General features: G+C 50.6%; 1 long non-coding RNA gene across 2 annotated transcripts; it reads right to left on the bottom strand.

The window, feature by feature from the left end:
• Positions 1–1587: 1587 nt before the first annotated feature.
• On the bottom strand, positions 1588–2935 carry LOC114862560 (uncharacterized). 2 transcript variants are annotated; one of them, XR_003786996.3, is made up of 3 exons: positions 2765–2935; positions 2117–2207; positions 1588–1965 (listed from the first exon to the last, which is right to left on the bottom strand). It is a non-coding gene; the product is annotated as an uncharacterized LOC114862560 (long non-coding RNA). The 2 variants fall into 2 exon arrangements; XR_008695773.1 differs by having other exon boundaries at positions 2117–2185.
• Positions 2936–17980: the final 15045 nt, after the last annotated feature.

Genomic DNA, 17980 nt, shown 5'->3' with positions numbered 1-17980 from the left:
GGGAGGCCGGGAACAGTCAACTACTGTGTGTTGGACACTCAGGAATCTAAATGTTTGGACCTGAAGAAATGTTGGAGTAAAACGTCCAGAGCCGACTGGAGGATGGAGCCGACAGGGTCACACAGACAGTTACCAAGGAGACGGAGAGGAAGAGCTGAGGCTGGGTCAGAACCAGCTGGGATGTGCAGAGGCCCCCAAACTGAACCACTCCCACGGCTCCACCTCGAAGGTGCTGCCACCCATGAAGGAAGGAACGAGAAGCAAAAGTAGAAAATTACACATAAATACCATCATTACAGAGCTACAGAAAACTCCAATCAAAACTTCTCCCAAATCCTTTAACAGCGTCCAAAACCCAAAGTCTGAACGCGGTTCTAGGATCCGTCCTGATAAGTCCTGGCTCTGAGACGTGAGGAGCCGATTCTTTCATGTGGACGCACGCTGCGAGCTGGAACCTAACCAGCACCGTTACGTAAGCGTGACCCGCCTCAGTCCAACTCCCTGGGCCCCACCTGAGCAGGTAGCAACCGCACACATGTCAGACTGGATCTGACGGACCCTGATCAAAGGGCCTCGCTCTGGGCCTCCCACTAAATCACCAAGACGTCAGGTGAAGACTTTGATTGTTTGAGCCGCTGGTAATAACAGGGAGGCCGACACATCCTGCAGGCGACAATTACAGCTGATCAGCGTAATGAGAGCGAGGTGGGAGTGTTGCTTCACCTCATGTTTGATGGATTACACCGGTTGTTAGTAAAGTGAAACAGGGAGGAGAAGCGGTCAGACGCCAAGTAAACGATGGGAGAATGTCCTGTTGTTACAGACGCGGACACTCCTTTGCTGATGATCGACTCCAGACTGGACTCAGGCGCGAGCAACGAAGGCGCCCCGCGGTCCTGCTATGGTTAGTGTAACCCTGTGCAGTCCTCGAATGCATCACAGCACAATGAGCTGTGCTGTGAAGATCCGAGCCGGATGCTGGAGGCTTCACAGTCGTGGCCTGCAAACAAAGGTAACAGCACCGAGTGGATGGAACCTCCTTCCAGGTGGGTCCGTTAAGTCCTAACAGAGACCAGCATCCAACATCCAGCTAGATCTCTCACATCAGTGTACAGACACTTCCTGTTGTCAACATGCGCAAACAGAACCAGTGACCCTTAAATGTCAGCGAAGCGATGAAGCGATCATCAGAACAAAACACACGAGTGACTCCAACCGCCCCTACGTGCACTCAGAACAACGCAAATGTCACATTCCAACTGCTGGACTGCCAACTGGCCTCGGTGTCATCGTGTCATCACCCCTGACATTTCCAAAGCAGATCCTCCTTCGCTGCCTCCGACCGGCGCTGACTCAGCCACGGCTCTGGCGTCACCTCCCTGCTTTCGTCGTTTCTCCTGGTCTCTGGGCTGATTTTAGCATCCAGCAGCTATTTCAGCCTGGCCTCCTCCTCTGGCTCTGAGCACCAGCCTCTATTGTTGTTCTGCACTAAATAAGACAGCAGTAAAAGTGGGGAGACCTCAGCAAAGTGACGCTGGAGCTGGAAAAACACATAAAAGTAGACTGAGTAATTTACTGTGTGTTAGAAGCAGCTTTTATTTCCTGACACGGAGGCTTTTATGACCTCTGTCATTTTGGTCTGCGGCGCTGAGCCTGTGGTCAGTCACCGTCTTCCTCCACTTATCCTCCATAATTCATCACCAGCAGCAGCGACAGACGCACAGAAGAGAAACGCTCAACAGGAACGACGTTAGTTCTCACAGCAGGAAACTCAGAGGTGTCATGGCGAAAAAATGCAAAGTGCTTCCAGTGCAGGTTTCAGTGGATGAAGATGGTTCAGGTCGGTTTTATTGGGCCCGTGTGGCATAAACAGCCTCAGACCGAGGATCGGATCGCTTTATTCCAGCAGAGCCCTGCGACGCTGCATGAGGCTCATAAAGGCGAGTCCTCCCCCGGCAGAAATACCTGCAGACAGGTATGAACCACATGAAAGCGATCCTCTTTCCTGGTAACCGTGTCATTAAAGCAGCGCCCACGGGCATCGACTCCAACACACACCTCTAAATATTTACAAGAGGAAACAGTGCGAGCGTGACGGTTCTGTGTGGTCTCGTACCTGTCAACCCCGGCCGACCAATCCCGGCCAGGAATTCCTCCCTCATGCTGTAATGCGTGTGTTGGGTGTCTGCGGGCGACATCACCGTGGGCTGACGGGATCAAGGCAGTGATTCACAACAAAAACTCCACGTACGTGAAATCAGTGTGGCAACACGCATCGTCTGCCCCCACAGCTGATCCCAGGTCAGCCGAGGCCACAGCAGGATCTCGTACATGATGACGAACACAGCAGAGACAGACACTGACGTCTACGGTGAAGGAGGAGAACCTGCAGACGCCCCCCGTCGGCTCCCGTCCATCACTTACACACACTTTTACACTGATCCTGGGAACAACGCTGCAGCGCTCAGATTACAAACACATGCCTGCTTAATTCTGCGTTCAAGGGCCTGGGAACCGGCAGAGACTTGGTCTGTTCTGTGACTCTGCATTTCAAGCTAAAACATTAGCAACATCTGGACTTTTAGGCTTGAGGCAACATCTACAAATCAGTTCAGCAAGTTAATTATTAAGTATTATAAAATACAGCTGTGGTCTGTCACTTCCAGATGTTCCAGCTAAGTACACTCACATATATAATAATTTGTAAGTCATCCTGGTGTTTCCATGGAGATCAATCTGAACATGAATGTTAGCCGGTACTTACTGTACAGGTCCAGCGGGTCAGAGTCCACGTGGCTCCAGGTGCTGACTCAGCATTAGCAGCTCACCGTTAGACACTAATGAGCGTTTGCACCTGTACCACGCGTCCATAGGTTTCCAGATGAAGTCAGCTGGCTGTGAAGCTAATTAGCATTAGCATGTCTTACATCACAGAGTAGCAGATGTATTTCCTTCTTTTTCTTGTCTTTTAATTAGCAGGTGGCAACCAACTGAAAGGTGCATGATCGCCACCTACTGAGCTGGAGTGTGAACCAGAGTGGATCAATCAGAAAAAAAAACACTGAATTCTATCCATACATTGTGTTTCCCTTAGAAAAAAACTACACAGCTCCCCGACGGACTGAGTATCTGCTGTAAAATAAATCTCTGCATCCTCTGTGCTGCCAATGTTGTCCCGTGCTGAATTGTAGACATATACATGTTATATAGATATAGATAAAAAGCGAGCATTGAGGCGACTTTAATACCTCAGCAAAGATTTCAGTGCGTGAGTGAGTGAGTGTGTGTGTGTGTGTGTGTGTGTGTAAATATAAATAATGTGCTCCACTGATTCCTCCACCTGAGAAAAATCACACAGCCCTGACTGGTGTTTTCTAAATGTAGTGTCTTATTTAGCTTTTTGTGATCTTATAGCGTTATATTATATTGTCCTCCCTGGTGTTTTCTCCTGCTGCCCTCATCTTTCCCACTGCCCTCTGTATTCTATACAGAGAATCTCCTGTTCTAGAACCAGTTATTCTGCTGGAATGGTGAATGCAGACCCTGTTCTTCCTGTGTTTGGATCGTTGGAGCCGTCTGTGTAAATTTCAGTGTAATCATGATACAATGTGTGAAATGTGTGAAACCAACACTAGTGATTGTCTTAAACTTCTCGGCAGATGGTTGTTATTTAACATATACAGTAAAGACCAACTGCTATTTGTGGAAATAACCGTGGTGGAGTTACTGTCAGTGACATGGGGGAGAATGTTCCCTGGTGTAATCCCACTTCATTTGCTACAGATTTGATGTTCCATATTCCACATGTGCTCTTTCCCTTCTCGGCACCAGAACCTTGGATGCTGGATTTGTTGTGTGTCCTCTTAAATTAGCCCAATAGCTCATCACTAGCTGCTCACGTCTCATTGGCTTTTCCCCCATCTCTACATGCAGAGCATCACTAGGCGTGGTCTTAACCTCACCACAGCATAGTCTCAATACTTTTGCCTGAACTACTTCCAGTTTCTGTAGTAACGTTTTAGCTGCTGACTCGAACACAAAACTCCCATGATCCAGAACTGATCTAATCAACGCTATGTGCGTACTTTTCAATGCTTATCTGCTTTCTCCCCAACCCGACCCAGACAGACACCTCACTACATTTAACACCTTCCTACACTTATTAAGGACTTAATAAGCCTGATTAGTTCTTTTTCCAAATTAGTTTTGAGTCAAACCACACTCCCAACTTAAATACTTTAACTTGCTCGAATATTTGTCTGTATATTCATATTTCCACTTCATTGATTTATTTCGCCTTCCTGGTGCATATTAGTGATTTTGTCTTTCCTACTGAGAATTTAAATTCCCATGAATATGACCACTCCTCAACCACATTAACTGCTTCTTGTATATGACACGTTTACTGTTGTGATAAAAACCTTTTGTTTTTGCCCCTGCTCTTACTTAACTAATCACAAACTGGACACAATGACTGACACCTGAATCTAAAATATGAAGCATTTAATGATTTTATGTAGTTTAAAATAAACTATATGGGAGCACATGCTGACCACAAAACACGTTTATGTTTCGTATTGTTTTATTTGAGTCAGTAAAATAATAAAATAAACACAGGGTGCTACACTGGCTTTAATACTGTAAATGTTTAAAATGACTCAAACACCAGTTTGTTTTTTGGGATGAATGAGTCCTCCACAGCTGGGATGATGAAAGGCTTCCGATGAAGGACGAGTTCAGCTTTGGCTTGCTAAGGGGGGGTCGGTCCTGGACCTTATGGTCCGTCACTGTGTGGTCACACCCGAGTCTGTGCCTGCTCACTGACCTCATAGGAGGACGAGGAGGAGGTGGTGGTCATCCGGGTGATTGATGCTCAGCTCAGAATACGATACTGAAAAACAAAAATTGAGCCAACATGCATGTTAAAGATTGATGTTGCTGCTTTTAGGTGAATTAACTTTTGGGCTGATTATGTGCAATATTCAGTTTCTGGTTGTGAAAAATAGACCTGGTGCTCCTTTCCCATCAGGCTCATCTCTCCAGTGTTTATCTCCTGAACACTGAATGAGGAGGGGTTATCCTCTGGGGAGCAGGAGTTGAGCACTGACTGTGTTGTTGTTGTGTTTTGCAGAGGCTGGTACGGTGATAGTAACAGAGTGGTGCTAAACTGCTGGAGGAGGTTTATATGCCGCTGACGTCAGAAGTTAAAATTAGCCTGTTACACATGTTTTAATGCTGTAAACTCCACCTTCACTCATTTTATTTACTCAGAGCACTAACTGTGCAAAGTGGGTGTATTTTATTTTGAAAAATATCCAATGGGCTGTAAAATCTGACAGTCTGGCAGACAAGACCTCACTTATTTCACATTTTGGAGTCTTGTAAAGATTTAGAAACATTTCCTCCTGAACAATTGAGTTTATTCAGACTCCAGAGGAAAAAGTGGGATCAGTTCCTGATGGAGGAGGCTGCTGAGTGTTTGTATCATTTGAGAAAATACCTCGCCTCGCACCGAGCATGTCTTAAAATAACTGCACGCTGAGGGAGCTCCAATTAATTTTTCCACACCAGCGCTGAACAAAACTTTCCAGGAATTATGTAATTTCATGCGAAGGCCGAGAAAGCTGCACCGCACCTCTGCACACCACCCCCTGACGGGGGAAGACGGACACAGCAGACATTAACACGACCGCAGACGGTTGAACAGTGAAGCAGTAAACCACACAGACCCAGATCCAGAGAGCAGCACAGACCCGGACACAATAACGCAGGAGGACCAGAACCAACGCGCTCACAGGAACCACACGAGCCGTAAGCACCTGTTTATCAGCTGAAGTGCTGTTGGTCTGTGTTCCGTCACATGTTTATGTTGGTTCTCGATGGCGGATCAGTGAGCACAGTGTGATGAACAGCTCTGACTGATTATGTTGCTCCAACTTGTACAAATATTTGAAGGCTGCTTATTTTGGAATCACAGTTTTTTCCTCTCACCTGAACCGGGATCAAGACAGTGCGGTACCTGTGTGTGTGCAGCGCCGCCGGTGGCCCAGGTGAGAGGAGGAGGGTCAGAGAGTTCTGATCTGGACTCAGAACAAGCACTGACGGGTTTGACTGGGAATCATTCACTGGTTTAGAGTCAGAACGTGTTCTGAATCACTGCGTTGAACTGTGCGTGAACTCGCCCATTTCCCAGAACCCTGGACCCCTGACGATGCCTCAGTCTCCTCATCAACATCCATCAGAGTTTCCAGAGCAGGAAAGCGATGCTCACTGAAGCAGCGTGGACCGAGGTGGAGAAGCTGTGGAAACAGTGTCTGTGCAGGAAGCACAGACAACCGGGCCTCAGCAGCAGAAGCAGAACCTGTCTCTGGGGGAGGTGGAATGTTGAGAGAGGGTCTGGGTGGAGGTTCTGACTCCCCATCCATCACCGACTCATGTGGATCTATTCTGGTTGACGTCTGGCATCAGATAAATCCTCTGTTCTACAGCTGAGATGATGAACTGGATGCTGCTGGACCAGAACCAACCTCTGGCTTCACACTGCTACAGCTGACCTTAAACATTCTCAGTCAAGGACACATAGCAAGTTCAACAAACGTCTTGATTGTTTATCTCTGTTTCACTGCTTTGCCCCAAAATAAACCAAAGCAGGTCAATCTGGCTGAGGATCTGTCCAGAGGAAAATAAAATACAGAAACAAACAAACATGTACACAATCTCTAGACAAACAAAATAATGAACCTGGTTCCGTCTCCAGTCGTCACCATTTGGATTTGGGCTCGTTTTGCTCTTTGTCGTCTTTCCTGTTAAAATCTGGATCATTAACACGTCATGCGTGAGAAGGCCACAGACAGACAGGCAGAGGAGCAGGACCAGGGCTGCTGGTTCCACTGCCACACCATGTATCAGGATGCTCATCAGTATGTGGAGCACACGTAGCTCTGAGCGCACGCTTCCCCGCGGTCCTGCAGTTGGACACAATGAGCTCTCTGTGGTGAGAGCTAATTATGTGGCGACCACACCTCAGCCCCATTAAATGAGCCGAGGACGGTCGCCCCACGCCGACACGTCCTGCCGAGGAGCCGTCCGTTACCTAACAGCCAAATGAGCGAGTGGCTGAGGGAAATTGAGATTTATTTCAGCGGTGAGTCGTGTGTGTGCTTTGGACCGCAGGCCTGTTTTCTAAACGCGCTGGTCGGAGCGGCTGAGCAGCAGCTTTGTGGCCGCCCGCCGCCTAAGTGTGTTTAGACTTGTGGTTTGAAGAGGACGGAGGCGAACAATACGCGGTGACCTGCGGCTGCACAGACCCAGCCAGCGGATCACAGAGCTGAGGATTCGGCCTCTTACTGACCTGTGAAGCATTTAGGAGGAAATGACTTGTGTAAAGTGGGAGTTTGGCTTCCTGACAGAAACCATTCATACGATAAGGAGGCTAAACGTGGGATGTTTGACAGGTGCCAACAGGTCAAAGCCAACAGCGTTGGTCATCGGACCTGAAGCCTCATCAGATTTGAATCCGCCGCAGTCTGTGTTAGACGACGAGAGGCTTCGCTTCACTAATGCATCAACTTGGTGAGGCTGAAGTTTAGGTAAATGTAGGACACAACCTGAAGCCTCCGTCCAAGCAAACACACCGACACAGCAACGCTTCAGGCAGAGACAGAGGCAGTCCCAGACACACCATCTTCATCTTCATCTTCATCATCATCATCATCATCATCAATATTATCATCGCGGTCCGGAGCAGGAAGAGGAAGTGGCTCCACGCTCTGAGCTCGTATGGTGAAGGTGTAGGTGAAGACAGATCTCAGATTAACCACAAAGCGCTTCAGATGAAACATAGCAGGAAGACTATCTCATCACTTTGATTCTGTTCCATGACTTGTTGATTTGTCACCAGCTGTGACAACATCTCACACATTAGGCAGACGTCCCTCCGCTGGTGTGGCTGCAGGATGTCAGGACCTTCAGGACGTGGCGTCCAGATGTGGAGGCTGCACCTCCCAGAAGGCTCCGGTCGCTGTGACGGCGTCAGCGTCGTCCCGTCGCTGCATCGTGTGGATTCCACACATAGTTTGTCTCTTTAACCTCCGTCCATCAGCAGAGCCGGGTCCACTCCATTAAAACACTTCAAACGCCTGTGGACACCCACATTCCCCCTGACCAGCGTTCTATTTTTAGGCTTGACCAGATGTGTTTCCCATCCAGAGTCCAGCAGGTCGTGTTTTTAAAGTCACACGTTTGTTTAAGCGCGGCCCCTCAGGACCCGACCAGGAGAAATGAAAAACAGCCGCCGTCGTGAACGGACAGTCTGGGTTCAGAGGAGCCAAACGGGTTCAGTCTGAGGTCGGAGCATCTGTCCTTCACCTGCTGGCGGGTTAGAGCCACTCGGAGCAGCCGGATCAGAACCAGCTTCAGAACAACAGGCTTCTCTCTGTTTAGATCCAAGGCAATGACAACACTACAAAAACAGGCTGGGTTTTCCTCTGCTGCAGAGTCTGGGTGGCAGAATAAACACTGACACACCGTCCTGGGAGTCTGAGGCCTCTGAAGAGTCTCCACCAGAAACAGACCCGCGTCCGACACCGGCCTCCGCCCTCACGTCCATCTGGACCCCCACAGGCCAGGTAGCCCACATTTTGATTCATAACCACCGGCGGCATGTCCTGATGTGGATGACAGACAGGTGAGTCCTGGGTCATGATCAGTGGACCTGAGGGTCAGATGATGCTCATACAGAACCAGAACCTGAGCAGAACGAGAAACAGAAGATGAGCAGAAGGGAATTGGGCCAGTTGGAGCCAGAGACGAGCAGGAACACAAGCTTCCACCGCCGCCTCGTCCGTCAGCTGTGTAGCTTCAGACCTTTCCGTTCCCTCGCTGCCGGAGCCAAGGAATAAAACAGTGATCCGTTAAAGCCCAGGGCTGAAACAAACACCAGAGTCCAGAGATGTGAGGTGGTGGAAAGCAGGACGGTGCTTCTCATTCTCCTGTATAGACTTACACCGTGTGCAGCTTCTGGCGTCTGGACAAAGAAACGTGACACGAGCTTCTGCGACGTGAAGCTGAGGAGCCGGAGGATCGTCTGCTCTGCGCACAAACGAGGCCACGCCGGTCGTTCCCACGGCTCCGGCCCGTTATGCAACGGAGCCGGTGTGAATGTTCCTCAGGATAAAACAAAGCAGCTTCAAGGAAAAGCAAACAGGCTGCACCTGTCTGCGAAGGCCCGTCTCTGAAGTCTGACACGTGGGAACGCCTGTCGGGTCTGAGCGAAGCACGCGCTTGGTTCCGTAGGTGCAGCTGTTTGGCCCCACGGCCTCCCGTCAGAACCACTGAGATCCACCTCGCGCTGTGGACGGTTCAGCTGCGGCTTTAGCTGCTTCGATACGATCTGTCAGAGCTTATCTGCGATGCGGCGCCGCCCTGTGGGTAAACACTGGGCCCACGGGCCGCGGGCCGGTGCCCTCTGCTGACCCCTGAGCCGTGAAGGTGAGCCTGTGGTGTTTGGCACCGCTGGCGGAAATCGAACCCGTCCATTTATTAGTTCTGAGAGTCCGTGTTGTTGTAGGGATCAGAGATGAAGAAGGAGTCAGGATTAATGCGATGAAAAGACAAACATGTGGAAAATGTAAATGTGCTGCTGAGCTTTACTTCCACTCCTTCAAAGGCTCGACCCAGCGTGTCGCGGTCTTCCATTCATTGTGTCCCAGCAGTGATGGACGGGTGGTTTGGACCTGCACGTGGCAGCGGACTGGGTCGGTACGTGGCGGCACCCGCACCCAGTCTAAATAAACCCAGGTACCACGGTGCCACTCGCCACCTTCTCGCTTTGTGCCTCACAAGAATGTTCTTGAACGCAGCACAGGGGAATTTTCAGGTGCCACAAAAATGCGATGGGTCACATCTGCTCCAAAGATGAGATGTTAAAGGAGCATGTTATGGTTCTGCCTGCTGAGGGAAGCTGATCAATGACTTCCTTCTGGCTCTGGATCCAGCTCAGCCTCGCTGCTTTTTCCGGTCCTCTGTCTAACATTCTGCTCTCTCACCCTGTGTGGTCCGACGGCGGGAGATGAGCTGGGTCCTCAGCTCCTCCAGCCAGAAACAGGCAGGAGGCGGAGTCTTCAAACGCCAACTGCTCGTTTAGGAACCACCTGCTGTGGGAACCAGAACCAGAGGTCCGAGTTCAGAAAGCTCTGCTTATCCACTAAGTAACACAGCTGAGCATTTAGCAGCCGCTGGGTCGGTTCCGCCGGAGTGAAGAGTGGAGGCCTTCATGCGAGGGCCCTCTGCAGGCGCCTCGGCCGTGGCAGCGGCGCGGGCGAAGGGTGGAAAAAGGGGGTAAGCGGCTGGAGGGAGCGGCAGTGATTCAGAGCTGAGCTGAGCTCCAGCGTCAGGGCGGGGCCTGGATTCTCCAAGTGGCATTATTGAGCCGGTGATGTCAGTAAACTGGCAACCGGCTGCTCCAGACTGACAGAGGAGAACAGTAAACACATTGATGCCTTGAGTCCCAGCCTCGCGTCGCTCCGACATCAAACGCGAGACCTGGCTTTGTTTGTCTGCACATCTGGAGGACGTGCAACTAATGACAGTGACCCCGAGGCCTCCATCAGCGGCCACAGTCTGCACCTGAACGCAGCGTTTGGGCTGCACCGGACCAGCTCCCCCCGGCTGCAGCCGCTCGGGTTCAGACCTGCCCCTGCAGCGAACGTGACATCTAAAGCACAAACCACCTACAGCCCTTGAACGCCTCATCCATAAAGGCGCAGCTGAACTGTCCTGATACGAAATGATTCATGTGATGCCGCTACTCTGAACTTGACCTCCAAACTGCAGCTCTGACACAATAAACCTGCAGCAGAGCAAAGTCTTGGCCTCGTGCACATGAACATGAAATTGGATTAGAACTGAAAACCTTCAGCCAATATTTTCCCTTTCTGGTAAATTAGCCTCAGCCACTGAACAGTTGAACAAGAGGATCTCAGATAAGGCACAAAGTGGGGCTGGACAGCACTTCTTGGAATTCGAGGCGCCGACTTTCCAAAGTGTCATCAGAGAGAAGCATGTACAGAGTCAATACGCGGAGCAATCAGAGCCGAGAGCTGCTCCCGCTAATAATCCGCCTCACGCTTCTCGTCTTAAGTGGACAATTAAGTCACTGCTCCGACTGTTTGTTCAGCAATCCAGGGGTCAGGCCTCTGCTGCGTGTGGTCATTTTCTCCACAGTTTATAATACTCCCGTATAAATTGCTCTTTGAAGCCTCCTTTTCCTTCCACAGAGGAAAATTTCTCTGTATCCGGTTTATGAAATAGCTGCTTTTGAGCAGCCTCCCTCCTTCTGCTTGTGTCATGTAAACTTGGACGTCCTTGTTGGAGGAGGAAGGGGAGTCGGGGCCAAGGCAAACATTGCCTTTATTGGGGAGCAGTATCTGCTGATGCGTGTTCTGTAAAGAGCCACTGTCGGAATCAAAGAGGTATTGATGCAGGAACTGGATCCAGCAGCTTGGAGGAGGTTCGGCCTTTTGTGCTGCTCATAATTAATCATTTAAATCATTAAAAAAACAGCTGCATGTGTTCAGCTCCAAACCCCACACGGCTCCATCTCTTCGCAGGATGGATGTTATTTTTAAAAGTCAAGGTGCCATCAGAGGAAATTAGTGCGTTAGTGTTCTGCAAAGGACGATTTGCATGCAGCTACAGCTCGGCAGCAGAACCGGGAATCAGAACCGGGATGGGACCGAAGGTGAAACGGGAAGAGCTGCGATGCTGCATCGTGGGAAACGAGAACAGGAGGAAGTCGGAGAAACCACAGGATCTGTTAATGAATGTGATTTGTTTGAGTTGTTAATTCCATTTGACGTCAAACAGACAGAACATCCCTCCACTAGCGGTTCTGACTCCTGTGGACCCGACCTGTGTGTCACTGATGCTGTGTCCAGTGCGTGTTCACTGTCTGATGACGTCACAGCGACAGAACAATCTGATTAATCAGTAATGAAAACACCACGACCCGTTTATTTAACACAATCACTCATCTGTGGATCATTTCCAGTCAGAGAATGTGGAGGAGTCACAGGTGGTAAAGTCCAGTCGTTGAAACAATTTGTGAATTTGTGCTGCTCGAGTTTCGGTCCACACCCTCAGTGTGAAGGAGTTAACGTGCACAAACACACAGACCGGAGCAGGTTTAACATAAAAGCTTCAGCACAGACTCAGCTGTGTCATCAGTTTCTGCTAAAGCTCCCTCTCATTCTCTGGGCTCGGCTCCGTTTCACTGTCAGACCCGATCGAAGCACCTGGAACCGCTTCAAGGACTCCTGGGTCGCTCTCCAAAACCAATAAACAAGCCAGTTCTGAGGTGAGCGGTCCAAATGTTCATCAATCTGAAAGGTTAAGGACACGCTAGCCCGGGTCCACACCCAGATCATCAGCGAGCCGGCGGCACGGTGCCGGCGCTGCTCACCAAGTTGGCCCAGTTCGAGCAGCCCAGAGGCGCAAACCACTGACATCAGCCCTTATTTTACAAACATGCGGGAAAATTAGATAAACGTTAATAAACAAATTATGTGTGAGCAGCCTTAGAGCACGATGCGTTCAAGGACACGTCTGCGCGGCGCTGCTGCTGTCATGACTCGATTAAAGGATTAAGATTCAAGTCAGGTTTAAATGTGGTCAGAACCCGTCCAAGCAGACCGACGCGTGACCATTAACATCAGCACCTGAATCCACTTAAGCTGCTGTGGATGAGCTGCTGTGGGAACAGAGACGCTCCAGCTACTCCTGTTCTCATTTTTCCCACAGTTCTTCGATTAATTAACTAACAGAGAAAACAATCAGACAGATAAAGGTTAGACTGAAGTGAGCATCTGTTTTGCATCTCATCTGTTGCCATGTCAATAAATAAGTGTTTATTTCCTTAATCAGCATCAGATCCTCGCTTCGCTTCGGTTCACATGTTTTTCCTGAATGAAGTCATCAAATAGATCCTCGGCTCCGGGTTCTGGTGACACTGAGCTCACTCATGCTTACGGGCTGGATTTAAACTGGGAACCAGTCAGTCCCAGTTTAAATGTCAGAATCAGTCTATCTCCTGGACTCATAATGGTACCGACACCGTTAGCATTCTGGTTCTGATGCTATGGCAGCGGACTTGGTTCTTCTCTTCCACATTAAACCCATCTCAGCTTCAGTGGGACAGAGCGAGACAACAAATAGCATAAATAACACACAGCCCAGGTTCGACTCAGAATGCAAACAAATTGAAGCAGCTGAGTCACATCAGGGCCTTGTTTGTCAGCTTCCCTCTTTTGTCTTGCGTTCGGACCAGAACCATCGTCCTCACACCTCACACTGCTGTCGTCTGTTAAGTGATGACTGTACCACTGAAGGTGCTGCTGGACCTCTGGGAGCACCAGGGCTTCCACAGCCTGGACGGGCCCAGATACAGGACCTTGGTCCTGGTCAGCATATGCAGGTCACGCATACAGAATGTATGATGAAGACACAGACACATAAACGTGTGAATGGGCCAGAACCGAGTCCGAGGGGCTTCATGAGTTGAAGGATCTCCTCAACAGCACATTCCCACAGTAGCACCGGCCGCTATTGTCAACAAGTCTGGGGATTGAAGGTAAATCCTGCTCTTTACTGTGGCGCTGGTATGCGCTTACATCTGGATCAGCACGGCCCGATGGAAAGGTTGGGTGGGACCCGCTCCGGCCTCCCACGGGTCTTAAGACCAATAACAGGGCTGCAGGCTAAGCAGCCACAGGTGCACAGGGTCCAGGACTGGGCCTCCAACAATAAACAACCAGAACAGAGAGGTCGGATTCCACTGGCTCACCTGCAGCCCGACCGTGTGAAGTCCAGGTATCGGCTTTGGTCAACGATCCAAACCCGGCAGCAGAGGGAATGTCATCCAGCCGCATGGGCCCAGTGACGACATGATGGCACCAAAAACCGGGCCAGGGAGGATGAGCAATGACGAGTAATGGGTCTAACAGGCCCAACAGAGTCAGACGTCATCAGCTGTCTGCTGCTGACTCATCACTTCACACCATCCATCAAGAAATCAAATCAGCAGCAACAGGTGGCTCCAGTTGATCCAGGCCCCGACTGTTCTGTTAACACAGGAAGTCGCCCGTCTGCTCATTGCCTGATGGGAAGTGACATTAACGTGACATAATTAGCGACCTGCTGTCTGTGAACGATGAAGGTTCACACCACGAGGAGCCAGTGATGGGGCTGAAGGCTCCAGCTGTGGCCGAGTCTGTCACTTTATAACGGATGCTCGATGATGCTCCTCAAAACTGAGAGCGTCGAGACGAGGCCACTGCGAGGGAGTGGATACGTACTGCTCAGGAAGCTTCATCATCATCATCATCATCATCGCTAAAATAGCTAGAGCTAAATAGCTAAAAGAGCTTGCCATCGATCAGTGTCTAAACCCAAACGAAGCTGCTCGTAGTCACTAACATTCCAGTTTTGAAGCCTGACCCGCTACCTGGCGTGATGAACCACTAAACATGAAGAGTGCAGTGTTAATGATAATAATCGTTACCGGACACTTACAGTCAGACGCTGTGAAGTACAAGCAATGAATCATGACCCGTTTGCCTGATTCGTCGTTGGACGACTCAGCTCCTCATTTACTCCAGGAAACAGACGTCGGACTTCATTACTGACCAAACACTTGATGCTTCATACATTACCAGATTTTTATACTCTGCTTGTAAAGCTGTTCTGCCTGGGTGGTCGGACATTAAACCGGGCCGCGGGGCAGAAGCTTCATCCTGCGAAGGAAGTGAAACAAATTAGACAAATAAAAAACACGACAAATGCATGAAAGAGCGCGTCGAGCCCGAGGAATCAGAGGCAGCACGTCGTCCTATGGGGCCAAAGGCCGCAGACTGAACAAAGTCAAGCCGCTGATTTAATTGGCTGGTGAAGGTCCGGTTACCTGGTTCAGGCCTTCAGCGACGGAGCCACTCCCAGGTTCTGGTACCAGGTCCTTAGGTCTGACTGTCTGGGTGGAAGCAGCCTCTGATCTCCACAGCAGCGGCCAATGGAAAAAACTATTTCTCCAGCAGGACCAATAAAGTGTGAGCAGCTGTAAACAGAACCTCTCTGTCAGCTCATGCATTGCTGCAGGAGGGAACCGACCCGCTGTATATTAGGTCATCTGGCCCAGGACAGGAATCCCATTTTGCAGCTGATAAAAGCATTTGGGACGAATGCTGCAGCCCTGGGCGGCTTGGAGGAGTCCCTCACCTCATCTGGGTCCAGTCACTGAGCCTCTCTCTCCACGGAGCCGCTTGGACGACGGCAGGGAAAAGTGTGGGCAGACGAGACACGCGCAGATGAGCGGGATCAAAGTGGTGCTGGCCCGGTTACACGCTGGAAAAACCATTGCAGGCAGCACAGACGAGTGGAGGCGGTGGAAGTGAAAGGGGTGAGGTGGGGGGAGGAGGAGGAGGTGGTGGTGAGGCAGGGGTGGAGGTAGTCAGGTGGAGGTGGAGGTGGAGGTGGAGGCAGGTTGGTGCTGGGGAATGGCTTACTTTCTTTTTGCTTTGTACGTACTGTCAGCTCTGATTTGATGTTGGTACTTGCAGCGTACGTGACCCTTTATCGGGTCAGAACCAGCACACCAATGTATGTGGGCCTGGCTGCTTGGGTCCAGTCACAGGCCGCGGGGCTTTCTGTAGGTGCTGCTCTGGTTTTTCCAGAACTTCCCAGCCGTCACCTGGAGATCACACATTCGAGCAGACGCACGGATGCCAGAGTGGATCAGTTCAGAACCCTGAGGCTGGTTCTGTCCATTGGCCACCTTTTGACCCAACACCTGTCAATCATCCTGATGAGCTGCTACGTTCCCTGCAGCGAAGTCACAAATTAAACAGTCAGTTAGTGACAAACTTACAGGGCAGAACCAGCCTCAGAACCTTCACTCAGAGTGAATGAACCGGACCGAGTCCATCCGGGCACGGGCTCCTCCCTACCTCCCTCCTGTTGGTTTGTCTCCCTCTTCATCTGTTTCAGTTCATGTCCTTTAGCAGACATGATGGAGCCGGGCCTGTGGTGGACCGGGCCAGGTACCGTCTCTGCTGTCACTGTGGCCAGTAAGTGAGTGTGAGGTGACACTTCCCAGACTCTGCTGATGACCCTCTTTAATTCGGACCCGAGTTCTGAACCCGCCTACGTTGCTGGTTTTCACATCAGTCGACTCACTGTCTTCTTCTGGACACAGATGGTTCTGAAGCAAGAGACCTGAGCTCTGAATTAATTTATTTATTCAGAACACCGTGTCTCATGATGGTGGTGCCTGGTTACTCAGGAACCCGGTTCAAGCGCTGGTCCTGCTTTTCACCAAACCAGAACTTTTCCCGTACTTTGTATTAAAACAACAACGTATGGATCCAATTGATAATTTTTCTGAAGCACCGACCTCAGAGACAGAAAAGAAAAGCTGAGCTTTACTTCCATTAGGACCAGAACCAGCCCAGGACTCGGAACTCTCAGGCCCGGTCTGTTACATCATACCAACCTTTTCATTATCCACTGCTATTTCGTGGCGTCTGTTGTAAACAAACCTGGTCCAGTGGTTCCACGTGGGCCCGAGCTGAGTTCTGGCCCGACGCTGCAGCAGCTCTACCTGCGCTGCCGCATGTGGTTCTGATTTGAAGTGTTTTCCCTGGCAGCGGCCCGGTGGGTTTCCTGGTACAGACGCTCTTTGTGCTTCGTCCTCACACGGAGACCGCTTGTTGCTTCATGCAGCTAATTGTGTCTCGTTATGACAGGGTTAATAGCGTCACTGAGAGCCTACTTTTACTGCTCTTGCTGGGTTCTGCCGGGCCTCCGAGCCAATTACAGTAATCAGACTCAATCCTGGATTACGAGAGGAGCCACATGTGGTTCAGGTCCGAGCCAAGCCCGTGTCTGATTGGTCGATATAGAGCAGTTATGATGAGGCTGCTGGAGGGTGTCATCATGGTTCTGCCTGCCCGACCCAGACCAAGCACCACGACTGAAGGGTCCTGCTGTTTTGGGTTGGTTCCTGTTCTTTAGGAATCATTGAAGTGTGTCAGACAGACTTGTGTTGATGGATCTCAGTGTTTCCACCTCTGGCTGTTTCAGATTCCCACGAGCGACTTCACTCACGTTTATTTCTCCTGTCAAGTTTATTTTTAGGCTGCAGTCGGGTCAAAGATCGGCGCTTGGGGCTCAGAGGAGAGTTGAGGACAGACCTGAACCACAAACACTCAGGAGCAGAAGAAGAGTTAGTAACACACATCTGGGAAGCAGCTCAGTGAGGATGAGGCGAGGGACGCTGGGAACCGGGCCTCCAGCACACGTTCACCTATAACTGGACCGAATTCTCTTCAACAACAGGCCCGAAAGAAGAAAACAAGACGATCCTCTGCACACGTCACGGTTCTGCAGCTCCTCCTCTAGGTTCTGATGTTGGGGCACTGAACACGGTCCTCCTGGAGCCCATCCACCCAGCGAGCGAGGTGGGAGCATCCAGCGCTGGGTCAAGGTCCAGAACAGGACGAACTGGTTGGTTCTGACCCGTCCCCTCCTGTGCAGATCCTGAACTAATGGATGTTTTCCTGACTTTGAATTCTAAAGCCCACAGGAAGTGTCGGGTGGTCGGTGTCGGGCCAGGTCGAGGTCCGTCCCCATGAACCTCACCTGGAGCTGCCACTGAGGAGGGAGCGGGTCCGGATGCTCACAGGGAACAAACGAATAAAGTGGACGGACCCGATTAGGAGTGAAGACATGATCTGTCAACGCTGCTGCTCTGAGACGCCGCTCAGCGACATCACAGTCAACACTGGGCTTTGATTAGCGGATGGGTCTATTTATAGGCGTCTTATCATGTGAGGCGTTCGTTGACAGCTGGGAAATACGCCCAGCTGCGAACACAGCGCGAGGCACGTAGAGCGGCGCAGGGGTCAAAGGTCGCAGCCCACGTTCTCACCGC

Source organism: Betta splendens, chromosome 9 (assembly GCF_900634795.4).
Source record: "Betta splendens chromosome 9, fBetSpl5.4, whole genome shotgun sequence".
NCBI lineage: Eukaryota > Metazoa > Chordata > Actinopteri > Anabantiformes > Osphronemidae > Betta > Betta splendens.
This window is presented reverse-complemented; position numbering and strand designations above follow the sequence as displayed.